This window comes from Halyomorpha halys, unplaced genomic scaffold (genome assembly GCF_000696795.3).
Source record: "Halyomorpha halys isolate HHAL.00 unplaced genomic scaffold, Hhal_1.1 Scaffold912.1, whole genome shotgun sequence".
Taxonomy (NCBI): Eukaryota; Metazoa; Arthropoda; class Insecta; order Hemiptera; family Pentatomidae; genus Halyomorpha; species Halyomorpha halys.
Window position 1 is genome coordinate 102,365 of NW_027110766.1, and position 5,599 is coordinate 107,963.

Here is a 5,599-nt window from a genome sequence, read left to right on the forward strand (position 1 = left end):
AAAGCAGAGTAAATTTTCTGAAATATTATTCTTAATAGAGCTATTTACGTTTAATGGTTCTCGAGATATAGCTTTTTAAAAAGCAACATTTCATTAAAATGTACTGAAAGATTAGTAGTTAGTGTATTTGTTTTGAGTAATCTATATCTCAGGAACTATGTGACGTATAGATGTCTCTTAGCACTCAAATTAAAGGTAGTTTAATGTAGTATAAAGTAATTCATGGCCTTTATCTTCGTGCGTATATTAGTTTTCATGATATTTGCTAAAATAAATTAGTTTATAGTTGTTCAGACAATAAGTTTGATTTATGAAAAACTTTATTTCCGAAAACCATAAGACGTACAGATGTCTTAGCAGTTAGCACTTAAATTAAAGCTAGTTAAATTTACCATAAAATAATTTATAACCTTTACCTTCGTATGAGTAGTAGTTTTTTTGATATTTGACAAAATAAATTCACAAAACGTTAATTTCTAGCTGTTCAGATTTATGAAAAAATATATGTCTGGAACCATAAGACTTACATAGTCTGCCAGCACTCAAAACAAAGGAAATTTAACTTACTATAAACTAGTTTATGACACATATTTTTGTAGGAGCAGTAGTTTTTAAAATATTCGCATATCAATATAAATTTGGCTCACGTTTTAGCAAATTTCCTTTTCTTAAAATGATATCTTAGGTTTTATAGTGTTGTTGGTAATTTTAAAGATATAGAGTTCCGAATGAAAAATTAGTTTTTTAACGTTTTAAAACAGACGCCATTTTTTACTTCCCCTACCTATACTTGGCAGACTCATCAATTTTGACTAGTTATTATATATTGCTTTCATTAAAGTAATCAAAAATGGAGGTGAGATAACTGCCTTTATTCTCCTCTTGGGCTCTTGTACTATCACGCTCTCCAGATCTTAAGCCACTGGAATTTTTTGTTCGTAGTTACATTAAATAAAAAGTCTTACCAAGGCTGGTCAATGTCCATAACTCTTTACGAAGAAGGATAATTGCAACTGGCGATACAATTATACATACCCATTGCCGCTGGGCAACTGCCGATGCCTAAGAAAGATGTAATGCTCAAGGTAATCATTTGAAACAACATTGAATATAAATGTCTAAGTTTATAATTCATAATTTACGTAATTAAAACACATATTAATTTATATATTATAATCTAAATAATTCATAACAATTATAAAGTGAATATTTCCTAAACAAAGCGTTAACGGACATTCCCAATTAAATTTGTTTCTTGTTTTGAGATCATTAATTCATATTTTCACTTTGAACACAATCCTGAAACATCCTGTATACTTTATTATATTTATATTTGTTATATTTGTTATTTGTTATATTTATATTTGTTATTATATTTATATTTGTTATATTGAAAAGACGCATATCTGTTTTGGGTCAAATCTCCAACGAATGGAATGTTAAGGTCTTTGTGAATGAGTGTATTTGTTACGTAATAAGGAGCATCAAGATTTTGGATTGTAAGGATTGGATGTGGGAGGAATTTGATGGTTTGGTCGAGTCCCAGAGCTCAATTCCATATGTCCAAATTGGTCTGATTATTGTAGTGTATACTAATTTTTTGTAGTGAATGGGAAGTTTAGAGCGTTTGTCAAGTAAGTGTTGTAGCTAATAAACTGTTAAAAAAATATATAATGTAGTAGTTATTTCAACCATGTAAGGCCCACCAGGCCGATCTGGTATAAAATAAATAAAAAAATACATTTATATTATTTTTCTGTTCTTTTATATTTCTGTATAGATTTTATAAATTAATATTTGAACACTAATAATTAATGCCCTGTATTAGTGACAGATTATATTAATACTTATCGATAAATATTATTTTAAAAAAGGAAAGAGTAGGTAAACGAAAAAATATGTTGGTGTAGTAATGGCCAGTTTTATCGATCTTAAACATATATGTCAAATTAATTATCTATGCTTAAAAAAATTATTCAGTTGTTATACAATGACAATAGACCAATGTTATAACTAATGCTTACTAATACCAATATAATCTAAGTAGACTTATGAAAATATTGCGACGTTAGATAAAGAATTCTACAGCCCACCCTGACGTTTACATTCGCATTGCCGAGCACAGCTCTGTGAATAGCTATGAAGAGCATCTCACTGATTCTTCTTTTTCTGGTTCTTGACGGAAGTATTGCATCGCTGAACATTTCTCATAATGACTCTGAGGCAGAAATTGAAGGTGAGGATACTAAAAATATAGCTTTCACAGATATTATATTCCTTAGACGAATAATTTCATGAACCAAAAAATATTGCTTATTCAAAAAGTCCATAGGATGATATATTATCTATAACTAAAATAGTTTTTGGAGACTATTTACTAAACACAATTCCTTATTTTCAAAACAGTTTTTAGATAAAATTAATAATTCTGAGCCATGATATGAACTTGGTTCATAAACAAACGAAATAAGATAATGAACGAATCAAATTAAAGCATTAAATTAGAAAATGGATGAAAAAATTCAGCTGAAAAATTGATTCCCTTTTTTCCCGAATCTAACTAAGCTTTTAATAAGGCTTATCATCATAAACTTTAGTTTTTTTAACCCTAAATAATTCTCACCGTTGTATACGACAAAAGGAAATTTATACTGTGGTGTAGTTAGTTCACAGTAGATTAATAATGGGAGTTGGTGCGGTCAGCAAAAGAACATAAATAAACAAAACATCATTTATTCATACCGACGTTTCGATCTGAGTTTCTGGTCTTCATCAGGGCTATAGAACAAAAAGAAATAACAACCATCATTCAGAGAATCATTTGAAAAGAAATAGTACACTAATAAATTTGGAATTTATTCAAAATATTGTATTGAATAATACAAAATAGTTAATTGATAACGATAGAATTAGATAGGAGCAGATTGATAACATTAAAAGATGAAATATAATATTATATAGGTCAGAACATATGTATATCTCATAAATATCTTATCTTATACATATCTTCTTACCTATATAATTTATATTCTAACTAAACGCATATAATAATAAAAGATCTGTTGCAAGCATGACATAGCTTTCTCTATATAAATACTTCTAATCTAAATAATTTCATCTTTCATTGTTATCAATCTGATGCTGTCTAATTCCATGGTTATCAATCAACTATGTTGTATTATTCAATTCAATATTTTGTATACTTCCAAATTAGTTAGTATATTATTTCTTTTCAATTTTATGTTTCTATGTATGATTTTTGTTATCTTTTTTTGTTTTATAACCCTGATGAAGACCTGAAACTAACTTCGAAACGTCGGCATGAATAAATAATGTTTTGTTTATTTATGTTCTTCTTGTTGACCGCACCCCCGACCATCTTTCCCAATTAGAAAATTTATACGTTCTTCATCTTTAGCATATCTAAACTAAGTGAATAAATGTAATAAATTTATATCTATTAAATAAGTTTAATGCATTTATACCTTTTTTTTAATATCTGAGCGCATATAACAATAAAAATCTGTTGCAAGCATCACATAGCTTTCACTTACCACCCTACTTTGAGATTAAATTGATTCTATTACCTATCAAAACACCGAAATTCATCCCCTTACTATATATTTCATATAAAATATTATTAAAAGTAAAATTTTACCATTGTTAAAACAATTTTAGAAACAAGAAATTGTGTATATTCTTCTTTAGTTAATGATGAAATGTCTTCATACCTACCCATTGTTTATTGCTACTTACAAAGAGGAATCGTTAATTTTTTCAAATGAACAAAATTAAAGGTTAATAAACATTCGCCATTGAACCCTGCCAGACTAATTCTATGAGTATTAGACCTTCCTATTTTTGAAGAAAACTTGCTGCAAATTTATGTGACATGTTAAACCAAGATATTTAAAGCAATTCGTCAGAAAAAGGTAAACAAGTCCAAAATCGATAATATAAAATGGCATTTCGGGTAAGCCAAGGCTCCTGTGATACCCCAGGCATATGCCTAGCATAAATAGCATAATTTTCGGTTTCGTACATTGTACATTTCGTTTTTTAGCTAGGTGTATATTTCACATAAATGTAATTATAAATAAGAAATTCATTTAAGAACATCATTTCATTGAATTTAGAGGGTTTTCATGTCATAAAGTTTGGTTCAGTGGAGAACATTTTGCAATAAGATCCTTCAAATATTAATGAATGTGTGACTTTATGTTAAGTTGCAATGATTCCGACGGGTTACCACAGGTGTATCTACCATCCAACTTTTTGCTGCCCGAATTCATTGACCTGCTGTTTTGTTGTTTTCTGCTGCAGAGGCCTTAGGTAGGCACGGCTTCTTTCTATACTACCAATAAGAATCATTCCGCTATAACAAATAATTATTACAATAAATTAAATTATTCCAGTAAGAAAACTAGCGTGATCAGTTGTTAATTTCTATCTGAAGATGTGAGACAACTTTGAAATACTGATTGCTCTGCAGTGCTGCTTGGCGTATCGTAACAAGAAGTAAGGAATAATCATAAACAAGAAGTAAGCATCAACTGTAAAATATTAATATTATGTAAAATATATCAATTGTAAAATATAAAAAAATAAAATAACTAAATAAAAACTGTAGTAATACCCTTTCTTCAAATATATAATATAAATTTATCATGTTATCCTTCATTCTCAAGTATATATACTATATACTTTAAAGTAATTTTAGCAAAAATCACAATTTTTTTTATTTTCAAATGTGATTTTCTGCATGAAAATAAATTTTACATACTTGCTTATATCATTATAGTTTACTATTATTAAAGTTTTTTTTAACCTTTCAATTTTTTTTTGTTTTTCCATGACCTGGGTGCGTGGGGTTGATATCATTATGGGGAAAACAGGTTGATGGTAATCATTTTTTCTGCATTGGTAATGAATTTGAAGAGGGTGCTGAAGAAATTGAATCTCTTATGGATAGGATATTACATGTATTTTGTATTGATTAACCTTTCAAATTGATCAGTTTATTTATTTTTAGTTACAGGTAAATATAGACACAGTCATGAAATCTTATTCACTCTTCAAGCGAGTAGGTGTTTATAATCATTATTATTTATACGTCTTAGCAAACTTAGATTATATACTTATATATGCATAATAAATATATGCATTCTCTCTCCCGTTTTACAAATTATATAACTGTTCATTCAATTGTACTACTCGTTTCTTAAATTATATAACTGTAATTTACATGTATTCTATTGTTGAGATTGTATTTTTTTTTAGTATAATAAATATAAATATATTGTGCGTCCTTTTCTTTTTTTAACTGTTCAGGACTTAATTTTTCAATTCGCTGAGAGAGTAAAAAAAATATTATACGGTGATCACTAAAAACATATATATAAGCTGTATGTATATATCAAAGCTGTATGTCAATAAAAATATAAAGGTTTAATATATTAATATGTGAGTCTTGATTCTGACTCATCATAATTGCTTGCCGAAACCCGGGAGGTTCAGACCGTGTAATACGAATGCAGTAACGGAATTGTTTTATTTTTTTCTCTCTCTTTCTTGGCCTTTCTCGTTTTAGCTTAGCCTG

General features: G+C 28.3%; 1 long non-coding RNA gene across 2 annotated transcripts; it reads left to right on the top strand.

Moving 5' to 3' along the window:
• The first annotated feature begins 1,948 nt into the window (after window positions 1-1,948).
• LOC106687071 (uncharacterized) lies at window positions 1,949-5,304 on the top strand. Of its 2 annotated transcripts, XR_001344119.2 has the most exons (4): window positions 1,949-2,236; window positions 4,227-4,332; window positions 4,416-4,542; window positions 5,033-5,304. It is a non-coding gene; the product is annotated as an uncharacterized lncRNA (long non-coding RNA). The 2 variants fall into 2 exon arrangements; XR_001344118.2 differs by lacking the exon at window positions 5,033-5,304 and having other exon boundaries at window positions 1,963-2,236; window positions 4,416-4,629.
• Window positions 5,305-5,599: the final 295 nt, after the last annotated feature.